This window comes from Zonotrichia albicollis, chromosome 3, assembly GCF_047830755.1.
Source record: "Zonotrichia albicollis isolate bZonAlb1 chromosome 3, bZonAlb1.hap1, whole genome shotgun sequence".
Taxonomy (NCBI): Eukaryota; Metazoa; Chordata; class Aves; order Passeriformes; family Passerellidae; genus Zonotrichia; species Zonotrichia albicollis.
Window position 1 is genome coordinate 43,832,864 of NC_133821.1, and position 14,510 is coordinate 43,847,373.

The window sequence follows — 14,510 nt, forward strand, 5'->3', positions numbered from 1 at the left end:
AGATGGAAATACATAAATCCTTCATGTCAGTGCTAACAGATGCTATGACAAAGTAGTCAATTCGGAATGAAGACATTGAGCAACTGCAAGTGATGGGAGGCAATTGTGTGTATACAATTCAAGGAGCATAATTCCTTAAAGAAACCTTATAGCCCATATTTTGTCTCCTTTTGCTAAAAAAACCCATATATATATATATATACAGTCATGACTTCTGTATCCCAGCACAGAGCTTGTGGGAAGTCACTAAAAGGCATATAGAGCTGCTGAAGTGATTTTTCTCCAGTCTTCTTGACACAATGGCAAACTTTGCTCTAGTACAGTCACTTCTGGGGCCATAGATCATCTCATGACTCTTCAAGCATTGGTAAAGATTGTTTCAGGATATGATTTTCCAGTATAGCTGAATCATATGAACACTTCATTGTTGCCAAAGCAAATATTACCTTGGATCTCAAAATATATTTGAGTTCATAGTGTCCTAGTAATGGGATGTAAGTGTAATGTCACTTTCCAAAGACTCTCAGACACAGGAATCTGTTGTTCTGCTATTTTTATTTGGTGCAGGAGAGCTCTGAGATTATGTTTTGGTATGGTTTGTTGCTAGGGAGGAAAATGACAGACACTTCACTTCTGGAAAGCCTGTAAATATTTAATAAAGATCAATTTAATCAATACTGGCTGGTACTGCAAGGTTTAGAAATTTTATGTAATACATGGTATTATGTGGGTATTATCATCTGTCCCCTCTTCTTTGTAAACTAAATGGAGGCTTTCATTCCAATACTAAAAAATACTAAATATTCCTTATTGGCACGATTCACTAACTGTATTTATAGTATAGTACTGAAATCTGGTAACTTTTGACCAAAACACAACCACAACTGGTGTGTAATACCCTTTATCAAAAACAGGCACTGCATTTGTTGTGGCTCATCTGGTATAAGCAAGAAAACCAGCAACAATATGAAATGCTACTGTGCTGGGTTTTTCCTCAAACACATGTGGACTGTATTTGCTTTTTGCCTGCCTTGGTCAAGCTGAGCCTGCTCTGGGAAGGCCGGGTGGGCATTTAGAGGTGTCTCCAAACAAACAGCAAGAGTTTATGTTAAAGGAGCGAAGGAATGTGACTGCCTTTTTGGCATGAGCAAGATGGTATGTGGGAATTGCCTTTGTAAAACTGAACCCATGGAAAAAGTGTACTCTGGTGAAGCTGGGGTTGTATCAACTTCTGAGTTGTTTACAGTGTTATTGACTGGATACAATGAACTGAGGCAGTTACATTTATCACAAATTTCACACTCTTTTGGGTACATTCAGGCTTTTCATCTGAACTCCATTTCCTGCCTCCCAATAAATGCAAGAGACTCAGAAATTTTTGATAAACACTAAACAGAAGCAGTGTGAGATCTCCATTTCATTCAGATGTTTTAATGATATATGTGAAATTGTTACATCCCTGTATTTTTAACTATACTAACGAAGTATCCCACATATTCTGATTATGCATTTATAAAATGACATACCAAGTAGTTTAGAGGAGAATTTGGGTAAGAACTCCAGAAAATCAAGAGTGTGCATGAATGAAGGGTAAGTGCTGTAACAAGGAAGAAGGCCAGCTGGACTGTTGGCTCATGGGTCAGAGTGTGCTACTTCTTTCTCCTTAATGATACTTCTTAATTGTGTTGAAGGCCTCCTGAGTGATGTTAATACTTTTCTGATATGGTTTCTCCTACTGTAAGCCATTTCTGACTCTCAGGAAAGATACAGATGGAAGAAATGACCCTTGGCAATGAAAACATCAGTGCACATGGCCTATGGTAGGAGTTTTCTGTTAAAATTGGTTCTGCCTGTGACAATGATGTAATACACAGATATTTTACAGGGAAGTCTTATCTACATTAAAACAGTGGTTGCAGAAAAGTATTCTGTGGGCCATGTGGGCCATGGTTAGCTAATCTGCATGTGTCATACAGAACAGTGTTAAAGAATAAAATTTTGAAATTTTCCACTAATCTCATTAAAACATCCAGTAAAAGATAAGTTAGTTTTACTTACTGATTATTTACAGCATCTTTAGAGCATTTTCTTATTGTAAGTTGATGTTAAGATGTACAGTGGCTCACAAAAAATATTAGGTGTTGAAAACGTCAAAGTCAAAAAAAGCCTAAGAATCACTGTGCCAGACATGGTCAGCATCTGTAGTGTTTCAGGCTTTCCAGGATGCTGTCAGCTTAGCTTAGGAGGAAAAGAAATCATTATACAGTCAGGACATACATAATTTTATTTGAACAGTGTGCTAATGTAATTGATCCCTGCTTGTTGCCTGTTATTACTATTTTAAAATTAGTTTTTCCATTTAAAATTTCCCTTAATTGTTTTTGTTACATTCATTAATCTTTTTTCCTCATGATAAAAATGAGATAAAGAACATTACAAAGTACTGGTTTTGTATGTTATCACAAATTATATATTTGGATGCACTAGCAAGTGTTCCTAGGTCTGTTTTTTTGTTAGAATAGTTCCCTTATCTGAGTCATTGCAAAAGTGTCAGCTCAAGGGAGGGGAACACGGTAGCCCCAGTTTACACAGGCTTAATCTGTTTGAGAACAGCACCCTGAGTTCACAATCTCTTGAAAGTGCAGCTAGGGCTGTGGGTAAGAGCTACTGCATCAACAGAAATTCAGTTTGGTTGTTAAATACAGGTTAGAATAAAGTTTTGTCTTTGTTAACCTGAAACCCATATACCCAAGACTTGAAAACCCTGAATTTCTTCTGCTACTAATCCTATCTGATGTTTTGGGCCATGATAATATGAGACTAAGCAGGTGAATGGGGCAAAGTGTGACCTTAAAGGCAGGTGATGAAGATGTGTCACCCATTCGGCCTTCTCAGAGAGCTGGGGCTGGGAAATGTGCCCTGCCAGCTGCCTTCACTCAGGGACTTGTTTGTGGAGCTGTTGAGACACAGTCATCTTGTAGGTCCCCAAAGTGTCACTGGTACTGCACAGCAGCCAGGTTGTCTCACATACATGTAAGAAAAACTTGAGCCAAAAGCTTTATGAATATTTTACATGCTTTTATGTTCAAGTTTTTCTCAATTTTTTTTTCTTTTTCTTTCTTTTTTTTTTTACATTTGGTCCAGTGTGCTTACAAATAATGCTATAATCCTTCAGTCTCAGAGATGTAGATTATCTGTCACTGGAATGCTGAACTGTAGATGTATTCTCAGTTTATAAGAAATGTGAGATTTTTCTCAGAGGATCCTGAAATCGTAAGTTTTCAAGGTTTAATATAAATGTATTCTTAGTTGTCCTTAGCTCATGCTAACGAGGGTCAAGCATTTGTGTGTTATTTTTAAAATAATTTTATTTCACCAAAACCAACAATTTGGTTGAATTGTCCATTTGCTGGCACTTCAAAAATAAAGTCTGTGTAAATAAATTTGTGATCTGATCATTGCATACTCGTGATACTTTGGATACAGGTGTCTCCCACAGCACCATAGTCTGTAGTGAAATGGAGCTCCAGAATTGGATGTGCTGTTTACAAAATAACCCATCTTTATTGCTAAAAGATTGTGGTGGAAAACTGCCAAGTAAGAACGGAGTTTCATTAGTGCAGAGATGGTTTGATGAATCAATGAATCTAAGATTTCTGATAGCCTTGTCTATTTTATATCCATATTAAATATTTTACATGCATCCCTTTAGCATCCAGCTACTCTGTTTGCTTTACAGACCTAGTGGCATCCCATACTTTCTCAGGGGACAAAAGGCAGCTGGTTCTCATGGGCAGCTGCAAAACCCCTCAGCTTTTGCAATGACCACTGAGTGGTTTTGTACCTCTTTCTGTATTCTGCAGTATGATTAAAGCTTAAAAAGGATGTTACCAAATTTTAGTCTTACATTAAATGGTAAGATAAAAAATGGTAAGATAAAAAAAACCATCATGCAGACATTATTAAGTAACAATGAATACAAAATATGTAAGCAACATCTCTTAATTTCGTATTTTCTCTTACCAGATGAGATTGCTGAAACTTAACTAATGAACATCAAAACTAATTTATGCCTGTTTGTGTTCACTAACTCTCTCTGAGTTTCCAAGCATGCCCATGTGTTTGTAAATAGTCTCAGTGAACACAACTGGACTATCCATGAATCAAAGCTTTTTCTACAAGTAATGATATAGATGTATATATTGATACAAGCAGATGTATATATTGTTACAGGCAAGCCATAACCTAATAGGACTAGGAAGAACAGTGTATCAAAGCAAAATGTACTCCTGATCATTCTAATTTTTTCCTGTGGTAAGTGATGGCAGCTTCACAAACAGAAAGTTTAAGTATTTTTCTGTGTAAATATTTTTATAAACATGTAATAGTATCATTTTCTGTAGAAAATAACACATAGTATTTAATTATCTGATGTAAATAAAATAAAAATCTATCCATTTGGAATCTATGATTTTCAGATAATGTATATCTATATTCAGGTCAAATTGAGAACTTCTTTGTTTGCATTTTGAATTAAAATCCATTAAAAATTCTGTACTTCAAATATGTCTAAAAATGAAGGATATTAACATGTGAATTCAGATGTAGCACTGAACAAATCCACAGCTACCCATTGCCTGAGGTAAATCAGCATTTCAAGACAGAATTGCAGAAGGCAGCTCATAAGCAATAGATTACAAAGAGGAGGCAAACTTGAGAGAATAAAGTTGCAGCTAAAAAACATCTGCTCAAAGTAGGAATTAAAAATAACTGAAGAGAGGATGCCACTGGTGTGGAGGAGACAGAATGCTCTTGAAGTGTGCTGGAGAAGCCAAGAAAAATGAGTAGTGAAGCATAAGAGCACATATTGTAGCATAGCAGGACCTGACAGGAGCCCTGGCAGTTGTCAGTCTAGGAAGCCCTACCAGAGTTATGATCACTTTGTACTTGGAAGCATTAGGAGCAAGGAAAGGAAAAGTCTAATGGTTGTGAGACTACTGAAAAAAGCTCTGTAGACTTTCTGAATAAACCCATTAGCTTTTAGGTGAAAACAGGAACTTGTATTCTGCTCCTATCATCCATGGGGTTTGCTAGTATCTGGCTTGCTTTGTTTAGTGAGGAGGAAAACATCTGTAATGCTAGTCAGGAGTATTTTAATTGAATACTTTTGCTTACAAAATATGTATACAAAGTCCTGTTTCTCTAAACATAATAGAAATAAATAGCAGTACATTTATTTCTCAAGAGTTTTGAACCCTTCTGATAAGTCCTGTGAATCTAAAGCATGATGTGCTTGCCCTCAAAGCCATGCAACTGCTGTTTATTTGTACAGTAGGATAGTAGGGTTTTTACTTGGATTTTTTTCTGTCAACCCTAGGGTAGTCTTTCATGCATTTAATTATTCTTTCACTGTTTGATTACTGTTAATATTTTCTGAGAATGTCTTCCTAAATTTACCAGATACTACTGTAGAAATGAACACTTAATTGCTCTTTTAAATTTTGTTTTGCCGGAAGGAATCCACTGAGTGTAGTTACCAAACTATAACATAATGTGATTGACAAGAAGCCAAAACCAACCTTAATAGAAGCAATCTCTCATCCTAGAAGAAACAAAGGTCAACTTCTTCCACTTCAGACATAGTAATTAAAATTACTTGTGTGTTTGCTTGATAACTACAAATTTAGTTTTGTAGTCATAGAGGTTTTTTTCAGCAAATTTGAAGATAATCTGTAGTTACAGGGTCACAGAATCCTTAGGGCTGGAAGGGACCTCTTGAGATCATCCATTCCAACCCTCCTGTCAAGTCAGGGTCACTGAGAGCAGGAACTTATCTAGGTGGGTTTTAAATGTTTCCAGAGAGGGAGACCCCATAACCTTCCTGAGCAGCCTGTTCCAATGCTCTGCTACCTTCAATGGAAAGAAGTTGTTCCTCATGTTGAGGTGGAACTTGTTGTGTTTTAGTTCATGGCTCCTCATCCTGTCAGTGGGCACCATGGAGAAGAGTCTGGCACCATCCTCTTGGCACCCTCCTTTGAGAGGTTTAAATGCATTAATGAGATCCCCTCTGAATCTTCTCCAGACCGAACAGGCCCAGCTCCTGCAGTCTCTCCTCATAAGAGATGCTCCAGACTCCTCATCCTTTTTGTGGCATCCACTGGACCCTCTCCAATATCTCCTTTTGTTTCTTGTGCTGAGGAACCCAGAACTGGACACAGCATTCCAGAGGTGGCCTCACCAGGGCTGAATCATCTCCCTTAACCTGCTGACCACTCTTCCCAATGCTCCCCAGGACACCATTGGCCCTCCTGACCACAAGGGCACTGCTGGCTCATGGACAGCTTGTCATCCACAGGAACCCCAGGTCCTTCTCCACAGAGCTCTCTCCAGTAGGTCAGTCCCCAGTCTGTGCTGGCACTGGGGGTTTTTCCTCCCCACCTCAGGAGGATTTGCCCTTGCTGTGCCCCATTGTGCTGCTCTCTCCCCAATTCTCCAGCCCATCCAGGTCCCACGGAATGGCAGCAGAGCCTTCAGGTGATCCATGACACTCCCCCAGTTCAGTGCCCTCAGCAAACTGGCTGAGGGGGCCTCTATGCCACTGATAAACAAGCTGGATAAGAATGGGCCCAGTATTGATCCCTGGGGAATGCCAGTGACTCCACACCTCCAGCTGGATTCTACTCTGCAGATCACCCCTGAGCTCTGCCACGGTTGTTTAACATTGTACTGGAGGGGTGATTAAAACATGCTTCCACATTTTAAACTCTAATTATTGTCTAGAACTTCTTTTTTCCACTTTAACTGATGAATGAATTCTTGACCTCTTTTGAAAGCAGTGGATGATGTACCATTGACTTAATCAGATTAAACATTTTTTAATGTAAATTCAATTTTATTTATTTAAATTAAGTCTTAATTTCACATTTTAATTTCATGCAAACCTAATTCTATTGTATTTCTGATGTCCAAGATACAACAGTTTTCCCTGCCTTTCCCTCACCCTTGGACTTTGTTCATTCCAGCTGCAGTAAGGCTGCAGAAAACTTTGAGGCTCTAATTTTAATACAAGCAGCACTTTGCTCCATCATGTTACAGAGAGGGATGTGTCTCCTCTGTTTGAGAAGTGAGTCTTCTCCTCATCCAGCACACAACACACAGTCTCCATTGTGCACTCTGATGCAACAGATAAACTTCCTTGAAAACTGATCTTTTTAATCTGATAACTTTTTTGAAGCAACATTTTCAGAAGTCATGCTTTCTTTAAATAGTACACATTTTTGCTAAGAGAGAAGCAATGTTAGAAAAAACCTATGAAAAATGCCTGGAGGATGTTTAAAAATGAGAAACATCAGCAAATAAGGGTCCCTCTTTAAGTATTAAAATATTTATGCAGTGAAAACAACCAAAGCCAGTACGTTAAGAACATTATTTTAGACACTGTATATACATCTCATACAAGCAGACTGATTTAAATTGTGTAAAATACTCAACAGCAATCTTTTTAATGATAATTTAAAGTAATACATAATTTACTATTTTTGTAGAACTGATCCACTCTCCATCAGTGAAAGCAAGGTAAATTTGAATTTGAATATATTCTTTGGCCTTATATCTTAATTTAGCTTTTCCATTTTTTTCCTCATTTTTATGGAAAACAATTTTGACACAAATTCAGGCTGATTATGGCAGACTTTGGCAGACCAACCCATTATTAACGTCTTTGAATTTCTGTACTTGTTTGAAATTTTTAAAATGTGTGTGGCATACAATGACTCTGATTAAACATTCTATTGGTACAGTAAATTAATATCATCTTATTTATAAAATTCCTTATTTCATAGCATCTGCCAAATTCAATATAAAGCGTTGATAACATACATTATTTCTTACCTCAACCCCTCCTTAAGAACTTGTGATCATGTGGGAAAATATGAAAGCCTTCAATAGTAAAAAAAAAGTGTCCTTGCTAACAAATTGAATTCATAAGTAGTTTGCAGTCTGCTAAATTTATTGAACTTCACAGCTGTGGAGGCAAGCTTATATTCTTCCTGTGCAAGTTCTCCTACTCAGCCACCTCTGAGCAAGCAGCTGTATGATTACTCAGCTTGCCCTATTCTAAGGATGGATTGCAAGACTCGGCATTTTGATTTGAGCAGATGAATAGGAAACTGCAGGATGCAAAGTGTAGGATGTAAACTTGCAGCATGTCAGCTGTTTTATAAAAACTGCCTCTGTGCACATCCCTACACTGCTAGACTTCGTGGGGAAGGTGGTGACTCCGTCCCACTGAATGTTTATTCCTCTTGCATGTACCATGGGATGGAAATACCAGGTGTTAGTCTTCATGACTGACACAGAAGTATGTCAGCAATGTGCGAGTCATGAAAACATATGTGAGACACAGGGAAATAACAGCTCTGTAACATTTCCTTGACAAATTCAGCAGTGAGTAACTCCTCTTCCTTTGCTGCAGCAGAACAGGCTGTATATACCTGCATAGCACACAAGAACATAGAGAGACTGAGAAAGGGCTCCTGAGAGAAGTGTGATGTCATGAGAGGACAAAAAACTCTTCTGCATGAAGTCTTATCCTTTCCCCCTTTATTTCTGAGACGGGAGGTGCTGCTTCCCTCACAGAATCCCCAGAATGGGGCAGGTTGAAAGGAACCACAGTGGGTCATCGTCCAAGCTCCCTACTCAAGCAGGGTCATCCTAGAGCACAAGATTGCATCCAGAGACTTCACAACCTCTCTGGACAATCTGTTCCAGTGCTCAGTCACCCACACAGTAAAGAAGCTCTTCCTCATGCTCAGGTGGAACTTGCTGTGCATCAGTTTCTGCCATTCTCCTGTCCTATTGCTCGGCACCACTGAGCAGAGCCTGGATCCATCCTCTTAGCACCCCTCCTTCAGACACACAGACATTGATGAGGTCCCCTCTCAGGACCTCTTCTCCAGGCTGAACAGGCCCAGCTCCCTCAGCCTTTCCTCATTAGAGATGCCCCAGTCCTTACTCATCTCTCTTGTCCTGAGGAGCCCAGAACTGGACACAGCATTCCAAGTGCACCTCACCAGGGCTGGGCAGAGGGGCAGGATCAGCTCCCTTGACCTGCTGGCACTGCCCTCCTAATGCACCCCAGGATTCCATTGGCCTTCTTGGCCACAAGGGCTCACTGCTGGCTCATGGACAGCTGGTTGTCCACCAGGATCCCCAGGTCCTTCTCCACAGAGCTGCTCCTCAGCACGTTGGCCCCCAGCCTGTGCTGGTGCCTGTGGTTATTCCTCCCCAGGTGCAGGACCCTGCATTTGCCCTTCCTGAATTTCAGACAGTTCCCCTCTGCCCATCTCTCCAGCCTGTCCAGGTCCTTCTCAAGGGCTGTGCAGCCTTCTGGGGCATTGGCCACTCCTCCCAGCTTTGTGTTGTCAGTGAACTTGCTGAGGAGGTAAAACGCACCGCAACAAGGAGGCATCTGCTCCTTCATCCAAGTCCCTGATGAACTTGTGAAACAATACTGGGCTCAGTATGGAACCCTGGGGACACCACTGGTGACAGGCTTCCAACTAGATCCTGTGCCACTGATTACAGCCCTCTGGGATCTGCTCTTCAGCCAGGTCTCAACCCACCTCACTGCCCACCTACCCAGTTCTCAATTCCTGACTTTGTCTGTGAGGATATTCTGAGAGACCTTGTTGAAGGCCTCACTAAAAGGCAATCAGGTTGGTCAAACATCATCTGCCTCTAGTGAATCCATGCTGACTACTCCTGATCACCTTCTTGTCATCCATGTGAATAGAGATGGCCTCCAAAACGAGGCCCTCCACGACCTTTCCAGGGATTGAGTTGGTTGTTGTTGCCTGTGCAAATCAAAAAAGAAACAGAGTATAAGATTACCTTACAGCACTTATTTAAGTTTATATTGTTACATTATTTGTGTGCTGTCACAAGAAGAAATGCTATTGTGTTGATAAATTAGTATCTGTTAAAAAACTATTAACGTGTCTCTTTTTTACTTACTACAAGTTATTTTTGTGGCTGTATGATCCTGAAAGTGCAGATCCTTCTAAATAGATCTCACTGCAATTATTCCATCACAAGTTGAAATTATGCTACTTAGAAAAAGTTAAATGCATGCCATGTGACAATTTACCAGTTGAAAATGAAAATGTCTTATTGAAATATTCTGCTTGTATACATCCTTATTTATTTGCTTTAACTGTGCTAGGAAAAATAAATTTGCAGGGGTTTCTTTCCTGACAATAGTGCAGCACTAACACAGGTACAATAAGTAAGGTGAAGCCTGTTATCTATTTCATAGAGACAAAATAATTAGTAAGTTTTAGTGATTCAGTGAAGTTTCAGTTTTTGTGAAAATTTTATTCAGAAATTTTAACTGGCAGTAACATGACAGTCAAACCAAAGACTCATCTTAGAGTTCCTCATACACCTGGTTTGGCAAACTGTCAGAAAAAGATTTAGGCAAAAGCATTGTGGAAGTCATGATATGTCAACAACAGGAATGCCAATTTACTTGTTTAATTTAGACATAAAATGTGACTACCTATTGTACAAGCTATTCTCTTCAGATTGATATCTGAACTGAATGGAGATTCATTTAAGAGATTATCTCACATGGATTAGCTGTAGGGATTAATATGTCTAATAAATTTTGTTAGGAATGGGTTTCTGACCTAAACAATTAGTGGAAAGTAATTAGTATTTAGCACAGTATCTGGCACAAGATATTCATCCATGGCATCACAATTCATTTTGATTTTTTCTTTATTCTTAGGTTGCCATCATTATATCTTTTTTGGTTTTTTAACATTTCTTAGTATCTTCAAGATTAAAATGAAAGCGTAAAAGAAAGATAGCAATATTAATTGTATTGTGAAGATGCTTTTGCTGTTAGAAAACTAGATGTTAGGAAACTGCTTTCGTTTTCTGTCTGCTACAATGGAAAGAATGTAGTGAAAACTGAATGTTGTATATTCTGAAATTATTAGACTGAGTAAATATCATTTTAATGGTATGCCATTGTTCGAAAATTTATTTTATAATACCATTTTCTAAGAATTTCAAAAACAAAATGATGTAATAAACAGCCTTATCCTAGGTGGACTAAAATGTAATTAATAATAAACTTTATTCTACTTAAACAGTGTTCTCAGAGACTGTGCAAACTTTTTTGGAATTTGAGACAGGTATCTATTGTTCATACCTATTTGAAAAACAGAAGTATTATTCTCAGGAGCATCAAAAATTAGGATACAGTATAATTTTGGTTTGTTTTTATTTCTTGAGCGCTACTTAAAATTGTTACACTTGCAACTCTACAAGCAGCCAGGGATGAGTAGGACCATGATGAAAGAAAGCTCTTGATGAAATGCCCATGTCTGGGTCTCTTTATTTTACTTTGAGATAGCTTTGTGCTTAAATAATATTTTATTAAATTCAATAATTCAAAATTCAATAATTTTTCTTTTCCTTTGAAGACAGATTAAAGACAGTAGATGATGAGCTGTCATCTGCACATACAGCTGCCCTTTCTTTCATTCACCACAGTACCTAAACTTAAGTAAACCTTTCTGTCAGTCCTAAAAAACTCACTGCATGTAATTGTTCTACTTTCTTTGAATAGAAGCTAATGGAGTAAGAAGAAAGCAAGATCAAAAATTCACAGTTTTTACTTGATTGAGAGTTTATAAGAAAATAGAACAAAGCAGTAATGAACAGTGATGGGAACATACAAGGACATACATGTAGCAAAAGTATTTGACAAAAGTTTTATGATCTGTAAAATTTTATACATCACAGGCCTTCCTAATCCAAAACTAATCCAAATCTATCAAATCTAATTTTTTCATGGGGTAGTGAGGATGATTCTGAATGTGTATTTTACAAGGGGCTCTCAACTGCAGATGTTTCCTGAAGCATATTCGCCATCTGACCCTTACCAGTTTTGTACACTCTCTTAATGCCAATTATAAAATATCCACGTCTATTTCTGTGGTTTTACCTTCTTTTTATTAAAGACTTTACTGTCAGCATGTAATTATTGATATTTATTACACTGCAATAAACGGGTATGATCTTTACTGGGATAAACAGCGCCGTTTATGTAGGTTTGGTTTCCCCTCCCTCGGCTGCCATCTCTTGTACCTTTCTATTTTATCACTAGATGGCAACATAGCATAACTCCAGATCAAAAGTCCCTATAACCAGAAATGGGCTTTTCCTATCCCGTTTTTCACAGCAGGGCATCAATAATTCACTTCCCCCCTTGAAATGGGAACTTAGGCATTCTGGCAATTTCAGTAAATTGCTCCTTAACAGTGTGAGTTCTAGCATTACTTACTAACTGCTACTTTCCTTATGCAACTGAACTGCAGAATAATTAGGTCAGAGAAAATAAAACTGCTTTATTTAGAGTCTTTTTTCTCCTACCAAATCTATTGGAAGGAGGAGAATCCATTGATTCATCTGAATTATCTCACAAATATTTGGTTATTTTGTGGAAACACCTTAAATTGAAGCCAGTGGCACATATGTTCACATCTAGAAGAGCAGAATTTGCACAATTTTAGAATTTGCAAATATTTCATTTATTGAGATAAGTCTGCAAGTTAATATGTGGTAGAAACACCTGAAGTAAGTTTGGGATGAAGCAACTTGAATCCATTAATCATATGCAAAAGATGCCTTATCATCCCTCTTGAGAGCACTGAGCCCATAGATTAATTCAAGTTTTAGACAGACTGGACAGGAAGATTATCACTAGATAAGGCATGAAAACAGAAATTTCAAGCTCAGTTCCTCTGGAGATACATTTTCCAGTGAAATGAGAGAAAAAGAAACAAGACCAATCTTAACTGAGCTACCAAGTGTTTCTGCTTTTGGAACCTTAAACAGATTCAACAGTTTTGCTCAGTATTTTTAGTAACAGTTAGTTTTAGGCTTTTCAAGTCTTCTCTGAAACTCAGCTTCTCAGGAAACTCAAAACAGTTTGTTAGAGTAAGAATAGGTTCTGTCCTGCATCATGTTTACTCCAGAACCCATAATTAGCCCTGCTGCATTCTGATGTATTGAAACAGAATTGCTTGAGCCTTGATATTTGAACAAGTCATCTGCTTCATAGATGATGGTATTTTGTAGCCACATCCATTATTATCCTATGTATTTAATGAGTTGTATTCCGCCAACTGAAATTAAGGAAGCAATATTGGAAGGCTGTTAATTAACTTTCATTATCCACATTCTCTTTGGAATGTTTTCAAGGAAACCTCATAGGTTTCAAACTCACTCCAGACTTGATGTATTTGAGCTACCAGAGCCATGTTCATATCCATATAGATCCAAATAAAATGGCAGTATGCTTTGTACCTGTAACTGGGGGGATGGCACAGATCATTGATCTCTATAAGGAACCCATCAATGAATGCTTTAGTAGAATTCATTAAAAATGTAGAAAATACACCCAGCATGGCCAAGTGAAGCATATAAGGATACAGAATTACATAATGTCATTTGTTATTTTTATAGGATTCTCTAAGTTAGTTGTTTAGCAAGCATACTGACATTTTCTGCTTGCAGTGCATTAGGGATGCATGGGTAACTGTCAGTGTGATACACACACAGACAATGTGTAAGAAACTAAGAACTTTTCTTCTAAAGATTTAGAAACTCCTGTTTTCAAGTTTGCTAGCCCACATGAGTTATAATAAGCCTATTCTTAACAGAGGTTGTCTCTTGTAAGTCCCATTTTCTTTTGCTGCTTATCAACATAACTCTTGCAGAACTCTTGCATCACCTGCCTGGTGTATGCCTCAACATGGTTTGCTATTAGTTCTCCTTAAAATGCCTCCTTCTACACACTGCTAGTAGCTTGAAGGAGGGTGTGGGAAAGGCAGGGAGAAGGTGTCCTCAGTAATAGTGATAGCTGTATTATTCCATGGTGTTACCATCTTATTCAGCCAAGTCCTTCAGTCAGGTTTAGTTTTCAGACAGCACTGGAATATGGATATGCATGGTTTGGTAAGCTTAGCAGCTAAAGTCCAGCTGCAGGCAAACTTTGTTATTTTTCTCCTTGATTTTATGTCATCATTTGTCCTATGGAATTATAACATAATTTGGAAATAGTTGTGTACCACTGAAGGTGCAGTTCTTCCACAAATGTGACAGTAATCATGTAGCTGAATGTTTTTCAGTCAGTTCAATTAACTCAGGTTTCCAACTCTGCAGTTTCTTTGTTTATGTGCTGTTTGTTCAATTTCCAGATTATTATTATTATGAACACTCAATGGACCTGCAGTATCTGACGAAATCATAGCAAAAATGCATGGAAAGCAAACAGTACTTCAGGATTGTTTTATTTTAGATATTTCTTATATCATTCCAAGGCCCAAAAAATTATTCCCTAGCCATGAAAATTGTATCTCCCTCTGTTCCTCACAAAACAGTCTCTCCATTAAGCCATCTCTATGCTTCCCAATAACAGGGTTTTTTAAAATGTT